This window comes from Cygnus olor, chromosome 17, assembly GCF_009769625.2.
Source record: "Cygnus olor isolate bCygOlo1 chromosome 17, bCygOlo1.pri.v2, whole genome shotgun sequence".
NCBI lineage: Eukaryota > Metazoa > Chordata > Aves > Anseriformes > Anatidae > Cygnus > Cygnus olor.
The window spans coordinates 10,136,512-10,154,906 of NC_049185.1; the positions used below are offsets into that span (position 1 = coordinate 10,136,512).

At 37.0% G+C, this 18,395-nt stretch overlaps 1 protein-coding gene across 2 annotated transcripts in view; it reads left to right on the plus strand.

Annotated features, from left to right (window-relative positions):
* The window catches only part of TMEM132D (transmembrane protein 132D), a 250,603-nt gene that overhangs the window by 26,763 nt on the left and 205,445 nt on the right, over nucleotides 1-18,395 (plus strand). Inside the window, exon 1 of one of the 2 annotated variants that reach the window (XM_040577233.1) lies at nucleotides 16,378-16,497. The exons of the other annotated variant lie outside the window; for it this stretch is intronic. The gene's annotated coding sequence lies outside the window, so the exon portion shown is untranslated. Of the gene's footprint in view, nucleotides 1-16,377; nucleotides 16,498-18,395 lie in introns of those variants that run through there. 2 annotated transcript variants of the gene reach the window in all.

Consider the following 18,395-nt stretch of genomic DNA (forward strand, 5'->3'; position numbering starts at 1 on the left):
CTTGTGAGTTTGGTTATTAAAGGCCTGCTCTCCTGCTGAGCCTGCAATAGAGCCTGACCAAGTGACAGGATTAAATCTATGCATCGATGATATAAACCTCCGAAGAATTGTAGATGATTATCTTTCTCATTCAGATATGCATTTCAACCATTTAATTTGGAGGGGACGTGAGTAGGGCACAAGAAAACGATTAGACTCTGTCCAAGGTTCTGAAAGCTTGTGGCTGAACATATTTGCTTCTGTTTCCATTGAAGATCTGACTTCAGTGGGAGCAGGACAGAGCTTTGCCAGATTAAGACATTGATCCAAGCAAGTAGTAAACTGCAAATGTAATGTGATGGACAACGGACATTACAGAAACACCACAAGACCTATGGATAACCATCAGAGTCTATGGCAAAAATGGAGACCTAATTGTTACTGATGGGTTTTGACATTTTTCTGAACTTAGTCTTCACTTTGTGTGGGCTACAGCATTAGATATGTTAAGTGGAATTTAATGTTCCCTGGCCTTTCCAAAAGAGATACACAGTGAGGACTGTGTCTCAGTGGAACTATAAATACTTTCATAAGTAACAGGAGGAAGATGAGACCAAAGAAGAACAAGAGCGTATGTTTTAGTTCCTGGCCCTGTGAGGTGAGAAACAATTTTTAACTGCGAGGAGGACCATGGCTAGTCATGGCCACCCATCCTCTCATGGAGTCCTCACTGCCATGAGAAAGGAAAAAGGACTGACCTTATGCACTGTGTGAATCTTCGAAGGTATAAAGCTTTTAAAGAACTTGTCACTGTAAGTAGGAAAGTGTTTGAGAGGGAGAAATAAGTATATGTCTTGCATTTCTAGACTGTGAAACAGTGGCATGGCAGGATTTGGGGTTTGCACAACATTTTAGATACCCTTGTGTTACTCTGCATTCTTCCATCCTGATCTGCCTTAATGTATCACTTGTGCAATCACTTTCACTGCAGCAAAGATATGTAGTTATTAATGCACATGCTCTAAACCTGTGTGAGCAGAAGCTTTCATTTGCAGAGTCTGTCTTTAGGGCAGACTTCATTTCATTTAGAATAAATTATCATATATTTATAATTAGTTAGCAAGTTATTAACGTTAATATAAACAAATACATGGCACATTTCTTCATGAAGATTGCCTTTAAATCATGTAGGGTTTGTAGTAAGCACGTTTTATCCTTAAGAGTGATATTTTCTGTTTCCACATGTGTATGGAGGTGTGTAAGAAACTTGCCACTGATTCTTGTCTGTAGATCCAGACCTATTAGGAAGAGGATCATGAGAAAACAAACAGAAGCCACCAAACAAATAAGAAAAAGTATTCATAATATATGAGAAGGTAGTACTCCTTTCACTGATCTATACAGAATACTTCAGTCTTCACTGTCATTGCTACATGTGGTTTTTGTTCAATTTCTGATGCACTGAAGCTACAAATAGAAGTGTGATTGCAGCATGAGTAGATAAACTTGAACTGGCTTTCCTCTAGCTGATGTAGGTACCAAGACCTATGAAATTTAATCCACTGGAAAGCTGCTACAGAATATGCTGAAACCATTAATTTGAGTTTACTGCATCTGGCGGAGTGGGGTATTAGTGAGATGGAGACAGTGTGGCTCCAAATCACTTCTCTCGTTTCCTTTTGTTTCTCTGTGAAGCTGCGAAGCATGTCTCCCTCTGACCGTTTATCTTACTCCCACTTTGAGATTTTTCTCCAGACTTTTTTACCTCAGAGGCCTTCCAAGGAGGGGTGGTTGCCCTGAACATGTTTCCTCTCCTGTGCAATGTTGTTTGGGTTGTGGAATCTCTGCAAAACAGATCCAGGTTTTCTCCCTCTACAGGCTGTCCATCTGTATACCATGCATATTTTGCTCTTTAACAGAAAATTCCATCTAACAGCTGTGATCATTCATGCATGAACACAGCATTTCTTCCCGTTTTACCAAAGGCAATCATGAATGTCCTACTGAAAAGTGTTGTGTAGTAATACTGATAGGTAAGATTAAAAGTATGGTTATATTCTGCATGTGAAGGATTGCAATCCTTGAATCCATGAATCAGCAGTCTCATGGTATTTGGTGCTTTTCAGAAATTATGGATTTAGGTATGAATCCCACTTTCATTTATTAAAAAAACAAAACTTCACATTTCTGTGGTTATGGAGGAAACTCTGAACATATTTGAGTCTTTAAGGTTTATATCTGAACACAAATAAAAAGAAATCCTTAATATTTCTGTGCAAGTTATTGCAATTCATTTTTTGTGAGACAAGAGAAAAACAGACTTAGACTATAGCTATGAGATGTATTAACTCTTAAGCCTGTAAGAGCAGACTGAAACATTAGAGCTGCAACTGTTTTTTTTTTTTCATTGTTGATTTGGGTGGTACAAGGAATTCAAAAAGGGCAATGAAAATCTTTGTTCTCAGTTTGACTTCTTGTTTATCTGTCTTCGGGTTTGTTAGGGGAACAATAATTTATTATAATGCCTTCAGCATCCTCAGATGTTATAAGAAGTTATATATATATATAAAGTGTTATAAGAACACAGGGTCAGATTATGCAGTTTAGTTATTGACTTCATTTCTGGTCTGTATAGGCAAGTAACATTGTGAAAGATATCTGAAAACTTGAAATTACAGACAGTACATATATTTACTCAAAGTATGTCTTTCCTTCTTGGGGTCACCTACTAGTGTCCCCCAGTTTCTGCAGCATGCTCTACTGCTGTTAAAGTCAATAAAATCTCTGGAGCTATGCTGGGGAATTGGCCCTAATACCTTACTGTCTGTAGCTTCCCTGAATTGGATTTTTATCTGCATTTAGATCATTCCTATGTCTCTGCAGATAAGAATAACAGCTGCACAACACGCAAGTAAGCTACGGGAGAATCAAGAATACTTATATACCGCATATTTCATATAGATCTTGCATAAACATGGGTATCTCCTTCCCTCCCTCTGCAAATTTTCTGTGAGATGCCAGCCTGTTTCTGAAAAAGGCCTTTTTTATGCAGTCTACATGTGCAGTGTGTTTTGGTCACTCAGCTTCATTCACTGAAGCTTTCACATCAGTCTCATTTCTTTATTTCAGTAGTAGTTTTAAGACATTCTAACAATGCAAAAGCGTATTGTGACAAAATGTGGAGGAAAAAATATATTCTCTTGGCACATATTTATTTCCAGGTTATTAAAGAATGATGAAACCGGATTTTTCTTCTAACTCCAGCTCTTATTTTTCCCTCCTGGGAAAAGAATCCCTGAACCAGAGCTAATGGATGACTGATTAGAGAGCTGTACAACATTTTTGCAATTAACATATTTTGCTTTTAAATATCTTTGTCTGAAAAGCACATCTTTCTCCATATCAAAGCATAGTTGGAGAAGTAATCTCTAAGATGGAAAAGCTATTCCAGGGCCTGCCATGTTGTTTTGTTTTGTTTTTCTTATTTAATCGAAAGCATTAAGGCAATTTACCTAGTCTCCTTCAATGCATGTTATTCTAATACATAGCTACAATGGAATAAACTTCACTACAAATCTATATTTTCTTTTCAAGATATTAAGGCCAAGTGTAAAATGCAGTATTGAAGGAGTACATAGAAGCCCAACAGAGATGTTAATTGTGAGTTTTGTATTCCTTTGATATATAGCTGTGAATACAGCAACGGGGTATGATTAGTTTTTTGGAAGAAAATATGGGAGAGGTAAGTTAATTATATTAACTTGGCTCTAAAACTTTTCTCTTGCAAAACTTTTCTCTTGGTCATCAAGATTGAGTGCTAGATGTCTGTATGATGTCTGAGGTTATGAAGGGGAAGACAGAGTAGAAACATAGGAACTTGCTTGTATGAACTGACAGCATGCAGTTTATGATTTTGAAATCTGTGAGGAGAATTTGGAAACTTTTGAAGTCCAGCTGAAGGCTTTCTTTTTGCCAGGTGTCTGCCACCACTGCATTGATCTAATAGCTGGAATCTTTTCCAGTGAAATTTTGAGTTAAAGGAGAGGCAAAGGTTGGATGGGCCCAGTTGGATTGGTAATTTTCAGGTATTTCAGTGAAGTTATGCTAGGTGAATGTCTAGTCTAAAGGAGGTCTTGGTAACACAGCCAGACTCCCAAGTGTGTTGAAATCCTGGGTGAGCTCTTCTAAGCCAAATGTTCATTTTGTTAACAAATCCTGTGCTGGAGACACTTATAAACCCATTTCTTTCTGACTACTAGTGCTGATGGCAGTGTGCCTAGCATATTCACTTTAGAAGGTGTCCTTGCTAAAAGACTGAATGCTGAGGATGTGCAGATGTAAGGGGTTTATTTAATGCTTCATAACTTCTGAAGGAAGAGATCAAAATCTCCATAAATTAGAAAAATAGTTCATCTTGCAGGGTATGCTTTCTCTTCCATAATACTTCTATGTTTACTTCTACTTGCACTGTCTGTTAGCAAGATGTATGAAAACAATTAACCTTGGCTAGGATTTTAAATATAAACATCTCCATATAATAGCATGCCACATTCTTGTAGGTAGCTGGTGAATCCTATGGCACTGTTTTGAGAATGCTCCAGAGAAACAGTATGGACACGCAGCTTGAGTATAGGCTCTGAGTAGTGCTATATGGACAAGAATAATGTAAGGTCATAAAAATAACGTTGTGTCTGTATTGGATTTTTATGTCTGGGTTTTGATAGCTGAGGGCTGCAAGGTCCCCGTGAGGTGAGGCTGGGGCCACCCCATGCTGCACACAGCTGGTTCCAGCCTGGTTTTTCTGGGGTGGAGGTGGAGGGGTCAGGAACAAAGGTGTGAAGTTGAGCCTGGAAAACCAGTGTGGGTGGAGGAGGAAGGTGTTGTTTAAATTTGTCTGTTTCTCACTATCCAAAAACTATTTTGATTGTCAAAAAAATAAATCGTTTCTCCCCAAGTTGAGCCTGTTTTTCCTGTGATGATAGTTGGTAAGTGACCCCCCTGTCTTTATCTCAACCCACAAGCTTTTTCATCTGATTTTCTTCCTGTTCTGAGGAGTAGAGGGAGTGAGTGGCTGGGTGGGCGGCTGGCAGCCAGCCATGGCCACCCCCACGGACCTGCATAGATATTTTTGTGTTGTGTGGGCATAACTGCCATCCCATCCCCAAAAGTGGGATTTCATTTTGACCAAAACTATTGCTTATTTGGACTAGTTTTCCAGCATATTTGCCCTCGAGTCAAACCACTGGATTCAGGCAAAATAACAGGACCTTTCTAAAATAGAATGCTGTACCTGAGCTTGTGCACTGCTGGGAAAATATCAGTTCTTAGCAATATAATACTGTTTAATTTATGCCTTGCAAACATAGATGAGGCATGTCTGCTATCATTAGGAAGTTGCAGCTGAAATGAAACATGGCACAGTTACATGTAGTAGAGGGGTAATATAGGACTATTGATGAAAAAAACAGAGGGAGATTTTGTGTAGGAATTGGAAGAAAGGTGGGAGTTCTGGCGAACAGTCTTGTCATCCTAGATTTGTGTGTGAGATCTGTGAGCAGCAGGATTGTCCCTCTCCAGTCTCACCACATATGGAAAGTTATGGAAGACATTTTTGAGGGAAATTATGAAAAAATTATGGGAGTGCAAAAGGGCTATGATCTATCTGAATGTTAAGACAAACAGGCTAATTTGTTCTCCTTTAACTGATTACTTAATGTTTAATTTCATCCTGTGCAAATAACTGGGGGAAGTAGGGGAGAAGCGCACCTCAGGTATTTACTTTTTTGTGTTGCTACTGGTACAAATATATGTGCAACTCAAGGATCATCTTGCAACATGTTTTTGTTTATAATTTTTGGAGACCGTGCCTTCAGTTTCCGGAGTTTTTCCATTTAGTTTATTACTAAACCTGCTGTAACTTTAGCTCTTTAATGCTATAGAAAACTGCAGAAATATCTTCTTTTATTGAAGGGTAGAAGGAAAGATTCCTTTCATCTATGTGCATATTTTTTCATTTATGTTTTGATACATCTTTCCAATCTGGATTTCTGGAGCACACTCTGTATGCATAGTGTCTACTGTCTATCTGTAATAAGGTTGAAACTGCTGATATTTTGCAGCTTTGTCTGTAGTAGGTCCTGCAGACAGATGAAGCTAATTTGTGTCTTGCTGTGGACTCTTTCAACTAGTATGCTGAAATCTAAAGATGTGGATGTGATGTATATTACAGGTAATTACAGTAAAATATCCAACAGAGAACGGGAATTGGAAATCTGTTATGAAACAGTCACACTAAAGATTTAAAAAATGTAATCTGTGGCCAGTGATTGAAAGCTAATATAAAATCACTTTTTCATGTACATGTGCAGAAAACTTTTCCATCATCTAGGCTTACCTGCAGGGCAAATGGCTTGATGGTCAGAGAAGAGTTTCTTTGGAAATAGGAAACAGTCTGTGTCATAAAAGTCAAGTAAGATTTGACCCTAATACTAGACGTGGATCTGGTATAAGCCCCAGGAACTGACGTGCTTTATACCTGATTTAGAAGACAGTTGCCTGCTTTGTCATCAGATCTTAAAACTGGATCTGATATTTGATTGCTTCAAAGAGCTAACGGGTATTGCAAAGTTCTTTAAAATGCTTTAATGTTAGGTATTGTAACAGGGCAAAGTAACACTGTCGTACCAGATTATTTTTACATTCTTTATTCCACAAGCTTGCTCAAGGCATTGAGTTTTCTTGTTAATGAACCTGTCCAGATAAGGTATAGAAGAAATGCTGCATGTGATCCTTAATATTCAGTTCTCCAACAATTTTATTGGCCAACTAATTCTCCAAAGGCTTGGAACTACAACGTTTTCCATACCTGAAGCAGTAATTTTACTTCTATTGTTTATTAACCACATAGTACCTTCTATATTCTTTGCTAGGTGATAAAATGACTTGGACATTTTAATAATATCTGGCAAATTATTTTAATTTCCCCTTTTATATGATTAATAATAGGCTAGATAGACATGTGGATAGCGTCTACTTGCTATGTGGATTCATGCATATATAATGTAATATGGAGCATAGATGGATATAGAAACTAATAAGCAATCATTATAATGGGTTATACTAAAGAATTCTAATCTGAGCACTTAAAAAACTTTAAATGAAAGATTCAGGGTTTGGAATGTAAAATCAGTTTTGAGTTTTACAGCTTCAGTTAATCACTATTGAAAATTACTCCCCAAGACAAAAGAGACAAATTCTTTAGAATGAAATATTTTGCTCAATTTTTCTAAAGCATTTTGTCCATCCAGGGAATTCTCTATATGTGCTTTGTTCACAGTAAGTATGCGTCTCACAATGGGAGGGTGCATTACAAAACAACAAATTGCTGTTGTCTTTAGTTTGGCTTTAGGTTTCAATTAAATTATATTGAGGACACCATATTTTGAGGATTTTTTTTTCAGGATATTTCCAAAGGTGCAGTCAATAAAGTCCAATGTTAATAAACAGGACATTTGCAAATTAAACTGAATTGGGACTTCACTAAATTAATTACTTAAAACTCTAGAAAGTTTCTTGGAAAGAACTAGCAGAGAGTCATTCAAAAGGAATAGGAGTAACTAAAAAGTATATTGCTTGAGAAGGATCATAAAAGATGTTTTTGGTTGTCATTTTCTTGGAGGAACTGGAATGGATGAGACTATACAGTTCTGAGGTGAATAAAGTAAGATATTTTGTGTCATGAACAAAAGCTGACAGTACAAAACTCTTACCTCCAACTGCATCTTTTTCCTGGCTTTTGACAGTCATAATTTATAGACTGCAGCTGTGTGGTTTGCATATGATGTTATATAATTGTATCATAGAGTATGTGATATTAGCTAGAACTGGAAATAAATAAGTTTAATTTCAGATATATAGCTTTTAATGAGTTCCATTTGATTTGATTCCAAATACAGGAGACATTTGATGTGCTCCCAAATGCACTTAATTATTTAAGTATTATCAATAATAATTATGATAATTACTTTTGAAGATTCCAGAAAATCAGTATGCATTAAACAATTTAAGTGTTTTTTTTCTTTTCTTTTTTTTTTTTTTTTTGGTAATTTATTTATTTTACCCTATTTGGATGAATTTTAATGTTTCTGAGAAAAAAGCTTAAAATTCCCAAGAAAAGACGTGAAAGGCTATCTTAGCCTCATCCTTTATGTTTAGGCATCTTGCAATTAGATTCTTTTTAGAAGTCTTGTAATTAATTCAGTATTTTTTATGTTTGGACTCGGGAATGACATTTAAGTCTCAATGACTTGTTGCCATAGCAGACTTGTGTCCTTATAGATCATGGAAGGTGTCTTTGTGGTTTCCAGAGGCAAGCAAGTTAAGAACATTAATGTTGGAGGAATCCCCAAATCTTGTGATTGTGCTACAGAGGTGGTTGATTAGAAAATGATGGCACAGAAAGATCTCTTAGCATTAGAGTTTAATAGAAGACTAAACTTGCAATGTCAGTTCTCTTTCTGCTCCAGTTGACCTAGAACGGTGTTCTAAGGTACCTTGTGGTACTCAATATTTTTATTCAGAATGTAACTTGCTTTGTGACCTTACTGAATTGTCTTGATATGTGGCTTGAAAAACAAATGCAATAGATTTTCCTTACAGCCAGATTTCAGTTTGAAATTATTTTCAGTGGTAATAATGGAATTAGGACTGACTTGGATGTAAGTTTTTGGACATGCTGATTTGTTCTTGCTCCCACCTTTGCTCCCATATTCCCTAATAGCAGCACAATCTGTTCCATTTATTAGGCTTTGTTCAATTGCATGACTTAGCTATTTGTACAATAGTGGCCAATGGTCTCCCACTGTAATGGAGGTAGTCCAGCAAGGAGTTTTTGGATGCTCTCCCTCCCACTTCCCCAGATGCTTGTATCTCATTTTGGTCTCTATCTTTGTGGTGGCATTTGTCATAATTCTCTGTCATAGTGCACCATAGACATAATCATGGGTTATCTCTACCTCCATATAAGCAAGAAGAACAGCTTGCAAAATGCTCCTTCACTAGCCTTTGGGCCACTGTTCTCCAGTGTTAGCCTGTAAGCACAAAATTACTAATGTTCCTTGAGCCTTTGTTAATCACAAGGCTGCCAAATCCAAGATTTAAAATATAACTCGGTACATATCAATGCCTTATTTTTATTCTTAATCGTGGTCCAAAGGCCAGACTGAGGAGTTCAAACTGCCTACTTCACAGCATGCAGTTTTCCAGTATTTATTTAGTGCAAAGCTGTAGACCATACAAAGTAATCCCACTGCAATATCAACTCACAAACAATTTTCTAAAGCATCTTTAATGCACAGTGTTACTGTACCCAGAGGTGTAGGAGAGCAGTATTAATGCAGGCATGATAGTTCTGAGTGTTCATATGAGTCCTCAGGGAATAATAAACAGCTTGAAATAACAACCAACAAATTCTCCAGATGCTTTTTATCCATGTGTCGGCAACCGTGTTGATTCCTGATCAATGCAGAGTATTAAGACATTTATATGATTGAGATAAAAAGCTGCCAGGTTGTACGAGCATCAGGCTTGTATAAGATAGGAGAGCTGAGTAAAGCCAATTGTATTCTATTCATAAAATGCAGGAATGGAACTTGGTAACATAAAAAATACCGTTGGTGGGAAGATTTTGATTTTAATTTAGTACTTGTACTAGGAAAGTTGAGTTATCTGTAAGTCACTCAATTACCTGATCCCGGTATTTGAATATTTTGCTGGTACAAAATGAGAGTCCCAGCAATAAGGCACAACTCATTCCTTAGGCAGCAGAAACACAGCGCCTTTCTTTCAGATGCAATCCCCACAGAGCTTGGAGTATGCCTGTCGTAACAGTTACTGGTTTTGACTCTCTTACCCTGGATCAGCAGAACCATCTTTCTTACTGATGCCAGACTTTGGCATCATGGAGCTTCTCCATTGAACCACTGAATAGATAGAGTACTCATGTGACAATTAGTTGTCTTAGCTCGTGTCAAGGAACAAAATCTAGACAAAGAAGCTGATCTGGAGATGATAAAATCTTTTGGAACGTTTTCTAACGGGCTGTGTGGAGATTTGGATCAGACTGCATTTTTTGATTGAATGTACCAAAGTCATACATGGTTGCATAAAATTGAGTTTCATCCAGCTTTTCTTTGAGATCATTTGATAATATGAAATTCCCATAGTATAGTAGACCCAGCTAAAATATTGACACATCCTCCTATAAAGTGAAATCACCGGTTTCTGTTAAACTTTTGTAGCCATCCACTTTAAATAAAAGAACAGAAAGCTCAAAATGACAAAATCTTATTAGAATCCTCAAATCCTGACTTGCATGAACAAGCAAACCATGACGTGAGTGATCTTCCTTAGTGGCATTTTTTTTTTTTTTTTTTTTGCTTCCCCTGAATTGGGGGTTGTATGTGGCAATCTAGTGGTCTGCAGTCTAAATCAAAAAAATAATCTGACCAAACCTAACATGTAGAAAACTAAACATGTAGGAATGTGCTGTGAAATCTAAGCAAACATCTGCCAGGCTTGGGTTTCTCTATATAAGTTTACACCCTTTTGGAAATTGTTTATAGGTACCTCTTGGACAAAACATTGAATTTTTTTTTTTTTGCTTTTGCATAAGTAAATATAGAGCCCTCCCACCATTTATTATTGTCATTAAATGTATTTCAGAATATTAAAGCAGTTTCTTTTAAAAAGTTTGTCAGCAAGTTAGGGGATATAAAAGTATTTTCTTGATTTTGTGAACATAATTTTGTTTTTAATTGCTTTTCCAATAGAAATCCAAATGAGGTAATGTTTGTCAAATAAAGACAGAAAGCAAAAAATAGAAACTTTACTTTTCTGATTTTTTTCCTCATTCCTGATCAGTGGAAAATATTTTTAAATGTGAATATTATTATTTTCAGAACTCCCAGGTGTTCTTGTCATGTTATAGTAAAATCCACCCCCTCACAGAATTGCTTTACACAGTTTTAGCTAGTTAGTGCAAAAAGAAAAGCTTTCTGACCATCCCATTTACCTTTCAGGGTCTATTTCTGCAGCCTTTCTTCTGTAAAAAATTTACTCACATTGAGTAATCTCATTAGCTTAAATTGAATGCTGTTGGGATTAACAAGTGTTTGAGTAAATGAGAAGATTTTTATCCATCCCTGTTTTTGAAAATGGAGATGTTAGAAACTGTTCCCTCTTAAATATCTTCCTAGCAACTCTTGCACCATTCAAGTTACAATGCAGTACATAAAATTCATTATAACTCAATTATAAGGCTCATTAGGTGGATGCTGGCATTTTGGTTATTTTACCAAGTTGTGAAACATATTCATTTATTATCCATGGTATTGTTAAAATCAGAATGGTACAGTGAAGCTAAATATAACATACAAGATTGTTCAGAGCATAAATCTGTGGATCTTTGCCAAAAAAAAAAAAAACTGCTTTATGTTACCTGCTTTAAAATTTTCCTGTGCTATGCTCATGGCTGAAGCACAATGGGAGAACTGTACTTTGGAGGTGATAATGAAGTCAGAGCACCTTTGACAGATTGCCACTGCATGCTGGCTTATGGTGGGTTTATCCTTTTAATCTCTTGAATTTTTCCAGCATGTAGAAGGTATATTTATCTACCTGTGCACCCTTAAATATGCTCCAGCTTTGCTTTCTTTGTTAATTAGCCTTGGTTTCCACGGTAGAGTGCTAGCAACAGCAGAATCTGTGACAGGGACTCAAACTTCCAGAGCGCTCTCTACACATCTAACGGAGTAATTTGTCCTGTTTCAAGCAGTCAGAGTGAGTATCTCCACCCAGGATGGCATTTACCAGCATTCGGGAGCTTCTTTACTTAGTGAATCATTAAAGCAAACTGCAGCTGATCATTTTGAAGTCTGAATCTGCTGTTGCAAGGGTGCTTCCATCTATGAGGTTCAGAAACTAGGTTAGCGTTTGGGTTTAATTACTCCTTTCTACCTCTAGGTTTTTCCCTTGGTTCAGTGAATGTATGTACTTGTAAATGTTTTATATACTTCAACTGTGTGCTAATTAATACAGTTTATGCACATCATGTCTTATCCTAAGGTGTCAGTTTCCTTTTGGTGTCCATTTATTAGTAACTATAATGAGAGGCAAAGAGACCTCAGAGAAAGCTTTTTCCTCATTATGTTGTTTCTTGGGTCCTTTCTGTCAGGACCTCCCAGTCCTCCCTTTAATTCTTCTCAGGTATCCTTAAGTTACAGATGACAACTTTTATACGTCTGAACAGGATCTCCCAGTGTCTGGTTCTGGTTTTCCATGTTTCACTCCCTGGTGACAAAAGTATAAAATGGAGCTAACATTTCACTTTTGGCCTGAATTCTACCATATGACTTTAATCCAATGAAATTCACGAATCTCATATCTTGCTACTATTTAGTAATTTGTGCCTCAACATTATGAAGTCACAACTCATTTAGATTGTCTTTCCTTTATGCAGAGATTATCTTGACTTTCTGTACAGTTTACATCTTTATGAGTCTTCCTATCATAAAACAGTATGTAACAGCTTTGAAGTGTTTGGAAATAGGTGCATCACTGATGATAGGTGAAGACCCCTGAGAGATGTATGAGACAGCTCTGTCTCATGCTCCTATTCTGCAGGTGAAGCCCACTGCTGAGCTTGACATGGGGAATTTTACGTTGATTGCCCGTGACATGTAGGCTCTTGGGGGTAAAGAGAGGACTCTCATCAGTCTAGCACACTTCATCCACATGTGCAAAGTTGAAAGGTTCTTAATGCCCAAAAGAGATGAAAATATCACTGCACTGTGAGGAGATCAGAACAGACTGCTACCTTACTTCTCAAGTGGCCTGCCTGACATTTGTTTGACCTACTCACAAAGTATAGAACTACTTTGTGAGTGTGGTGGGCACAGTCTGATTCCAATTAAGAGCTGCTTTTCCAGCCTAAGGCAAAAAGTGTGCTGGTTACTTTGTAGTAAACTGACACTCATGTATTCCCAGGAGTGTATTGACCATGTTTTACTTATTCCCTTGCCATTCTGTCAAAGCGAGTTGAAAAGTGTTGTGTTTGTTCTTTTTTACTCTCCTCCTCAGTGGCCAAGGTAATGAATCTTCTGTAGTCTGTCAATGTCTGCGTCCTCTCCATTACTCTGAGACACTAAGCAAGATAAATGGTGCCGTGTAATGACTGTGTAAGAATTCTAGTCATGATTTGTCTAAATGGGCAGGGCAGCTCCTGGAGTTACACACTATCATCCTGCAGATCCTATTTCAGTTGGACTTTGAATTTAGCTTTTGATGTTTAAACTGAAGCCCTACTCCCACAAATCTCAGATTAAGTGAAGTCTTTTATAATGCCTTTTGCATGGTCATTTCTCATTGCTTCCTGTTTTAGAAGATAATGGACACTGTAAATTCTCCTGTAAGAGCCCCTGTGTCAGTGAGAAACCATGCCCCAGAAAATGAAATTCTTCTGCTGTGTTGAATGTTCCAATTTCAAACTACAGAAACCTCCTGAGTAAAATCTACTCAATGCATAGTTTCTGTATGAGCAAACTGCTGTACAATCCAAAGTCATATTGTGTGGCAGCCTCCTCTTTAGGTAAGCATGTAAATGAGAAGTGCTGAATCTACTTTTTTAGACAGTAATTCAAATTAGTAGTTATATCGCAGCTGAAACTTTAACATGGACGTTATTCATATGAATGGGAGTAGTTACAAGTTAATGCTCACACCTTGATCAGGAAAGGAACGTTGTCAAGAAAGAAATTCCAATGGCCGTCTGATTTGTGTGTGTGTGTGTGTGTGTGAAATAAAGCAATAAAATGTTTTCAAAGGAAGATTAAGATAATATAAAGATGACATTTATTATTCTTTCACCTAATTGTGGTATATTTAGCTTTTTTTAGTTCTTTGCATTTCTATTTTAATTACAGACAGAAAGGGGTGTTATGCATTACTAGGTGTTCTTCTGCTGGGTAGGATCACTCCTCTGTTTGTCATGTATTTGAGTAGGATATATGTGACCTTTAGCTGTGAGGGATGTAAATAGAAATTTACTATTCATTTATTTTTTCCATTAGTACAGAGTTTTCTTTGGGGTATAGAAATATATAGCTTGATTTGTATTGTATTTTCATTTAATTATAAAAATATTGTTTGGCTTTATCATCGATATGGAAACATGCTACTTCAACAGTTGAAATATTGGCACAGAAGAAACACTTTTTAAAAGTTACCATCTGTCTTTGATCAGTCATTCATGCTACTAATACCTACCCACTGGGAGTTGGGAAAAGACCAAAGCTTTCATATAGGCTAATGAACACAGGATAACAACTTTACTTAAACTTAATTTCACCATGGTACAATGACCAGCTAATTGATCTGCTATAAAAGACTGCAAATCGTTAAGTACTAGAAGAGATGATGTAAATTGGGATGTATTTTGGTCAAGAGACAAAGCCCCTACGGTTTGCAGCTTTGATTACATTCTTTGTCTTCAGAGATTATTTCCTTTTAGTTCACTGACTTCTTATGAATGCAGAATACTAATGGTAAGAGACCATCCTAGGTAAGGTTAAATCAAAGGGGAGTTGTTTCTGGATCTCGACTATTTGGCTGTAGTTTAAAGTTTGAGATTAAAAAAAAAAAGTTGATTTGACTGAGCTAAAATTTGTTATCTTCTCATGAGATGCAGAGATCCAACTGGTGGACAGTCCTAGAGAAATTTTACTGTGTAGAGTTGCACTTAAATCAGAACATAAATTATAAAGATAGTGTAAGACAAGGAGTAATATTATATGAGTATAATCATGAGCACTACCATCTCTACCATTTTCCTTGTTTGATTTTGATCTTTTGATCTTTCCTTATGCCAAGTAAGCTCTACTGAGTTTGTGGTTTCACTCTTGGCTTCCTTGGAATAAATCTGACCATGGCCAATCTGTATGGCACTGAATGGCACTGAAAACTCTTCTCACTAGTGTCAGAGACAGGATATCTAGCTTCAAAAGCTGTATAATTAAAGGATTTGTGCTTTGCTTTGCTTCCAATACTCTATATTAACAAAAAAGACTACTCTTTGTGTAGATAAGACAATCTCCTTTGCAAAATTGTACTTTGTACAGTGATTTAACTCTCTAGTAGCACACTTATGATGGGAGTGTTTGTGTGTGTATATATATATACATCTACACTCTGGGAATTGATGCTCGATAAATCTACAGTGCTCACTGAAAAATATATCTGGCATTTGTCCTATGGGTGAACCTTATGACATTAATGTTAAGGGCAACATAAATACTCCTTGACTAATTTACAGTAGTCTCTTGTTTGCCACTGCAGAATTAATAGGCATGGGGCAGTACTGGAACTTCTGTGGTCCAATGTCTGAACCATCTACTGCTCAGAAAGCAGTGCCTGAGATTGCAGCTCTTGTATCTGTCCTAATGAAGCTGAATATTTTTACAATTAATACCAGATCTTCATCTAATACCAAAAGGACAACAATTTTTTATTTCTTTTTCTGAGTGGTCTTCTGATGAAATCATAGTAGGGCCTGCTGAAAATGATCAGTATGCTAGCACTGGGTTGGGATTTAGTGAGGTGTAGCTGAAAGCACTCTTGAAAGAGCTTATCCTCTTCAAATACTTCGAGAATTATTAGTTCATCCTGAGCAGTAGTCAAATACTTCCTCTTGTTTTTCCTCTCTTTAGTGAGCTTATGAGAATTTTTAGTCTTTATTCCTTTATTCCACCCCCTTAACTAATGGGACACCTTTCCTACTCTGGTCTCAATCAGCCTGCATACTAATTAAGCTAATTAGCAGCAAATTTGATGCACTCCCTAATTACAACTGCAGAAATTTCCCGAGAACAACTTCTCCACAGTTTTTTCAAATAATAATAAATAAATAAATGAAAAACCATCAAACTACCACAAACTCCGACTATTCCTTGTTAGGACTGCTAAAACATTTTCAGAAGAATTTGGTTAGGTGGCTCCCTGACTTTCTGTGTTGTCATGGCCTCTAACTACTATTTAAGTGCATCAATGAGGAGGTAGACAATTCCAAAGAATTTTCTCACAGGAGGCTTTCTGCTGAAGAACTCTGGGCAGAAGCTGATGTTTTAGGAAAGGCATTACTGGAGTACATCATGGTTTGAATACTGTAAGGGCATAAGCCTCAAAAACTAATTTAATCTAGAGCAGCCCTGGGGTTTTGCTAAGTCATGCAATTAGCCAAACCATCCCCTGGTGTGGGTTCTAATTAAATAGAGTTCCTCTCCAACCCCCCATCTTTTAAAGAGCAGCTTATGCTATCTAGTGATCTCACTTATCAGTTACAATAGCTCTGAAAGGACAATATCTTATGTAAAAGCTGCAAATACTGTTTAAAAAAGAAGTAAATTTATTCTCATTTTCTGGTCAGGCTTTAGTGGAGGGAGGAGAAATCTCAAGATTTTACTCAAGGTATTTGTAATGACTGATAACATACTACTTGTCATTATAGCAAAGGCCAAGCTGTTTTTGTTAATGAGACTGACTTCATCTTTTGTTTTGTTTTTCAGTTTGTGTGTGTGGGGGGGAAATACATCTTCTATTAATTCCATGTTTCCTGTGGATTGCTAGTTTTATAAATAACCTTTTGCATTTAGTATTATTTTAGATGAGCTGCCTTGACTTATTTTTAATCAGTCTCCGAGTGCAGCTACCAGATCTAGTCTTCTTACAAAGAAGTAATTTGTTGCCTTGGGTCTTGTGACTAGAAGGGAATAATGCTTAAGCAGAGAGACACATATAGGAAGGAAGACAATGACTTCTAACACTGTTGAAATGTCAGACCATGACCTTTAAAAAGACTGAAAGAAACCAGAGGGCATAAGCCCTAAGGGATGTTTCTGCATGAACGAGGGTGGGAGTCGACTATTTCTGTATCTCCAAAAAAAGGTGATATATCGCTGCCTCCATCCATTTGGCCTATGGAATTCATTACTGAAGACTTTATTACTGAAAACACACATTCCTAAGCAGAGATTTCATTGTGCTAGTCCTCTTTTCAGAAACTAGAGCTGAAATTAAACGTATATTAGGATTGTGCATCCTCTTAAATGCAAATGATTTGAAACATTTTAGTGCTTATAAAACAAACAAACAAATACCATGGCTTCTTCCCAAAAAATTACAACAAAAAAACCTACTCTGTGATGTCTTGCACTAAAGATCTCCTCTCCGCTAGTAAAGTGCTGCTGTTTTTGCTTTCTCAAGAGTTCACGTGAGAGTTCTCAAATGCTTCATAAACACAGTAGTGGGGTCTGATGGTTATATTTATACTGAGAAAAGCCGTGTCTCACCAGAAGGGACTCACAACGTCCCCTGCTGCCAGGGCAGAGGGAAGTGGGTAGGCAGTGTTAGCTTGTGCTATTTATCGAAGCATGGTTGCCCTGTCTTGTAGGCTCTTCCCAGTTTAGAGCATTTCTCCAGGTATTGTGCAGCTAAGCCAACCTGAAGCCTTTAGTTAATGTGGGAGAGAAGTATTTTGTTTCACACCACATTTGAAATGCCTGCATATGGCAGGAAAGCTTTCTCAGGAAGTTACCTGCTCCATGCTTAACAGGAGTGTGAGGGTAACAAAATACAGTGTGTTTCCTTGCAGGTATCCTGTCCAACTGTTATTCAGGAAATAGCCTGTAGGTCCTGATGTGGTTACAATTCAAGGAAATAGCAGATTTTAGTTGATTTAAGGAAGAAGAAAAAATTTTAATAAAAATATGTTGAGCTGCTCCAGGTATAAAGTATTTACTTTTTAGCTTGTGTTGCAGTAAAAACTAGGCAAGATTTAAGTTATCTTGTACTGAGGAAGGAACTGCATGTACATGCAGCAGAGATGATATCAACCTGAAAGGACCAGCTACATAACTGTTTAGCATGCTATCTGCTACTACTGCTAAATCTTATGGGATGCGATGTGCACTGATGAACATTTTATTGGGAACATTTCTCTTATTCTGTACAATAGATGATTCTTCTCCACCAGTTATAAATATCTTCTCCCAAAATATTATCTGTGGGCCTGATCTGCCTTCCTCCTTCAAGTTAGATTGTAAGGTATCAAAATTATTGAAGATATGCAAAGTTTTTCACTTTCCATGCCCATGGTGTCATTAGTGCTATTTACTACTTGTCTGATTTAAAAGCATCAAGTCTTAAATTTTATATGTGGCATCTCTGTGAACCATATGTAATTTGGGAGAACACTTTTAATATGTCATTCTGATGCTTTTGCTTTCTTTCAGTGGTTTGTCTTGGTTGATTTATTCCTGGGTATTTCCTAAAGTACCAGGCAGTAAACATCTGTACGCTTTTGTGAT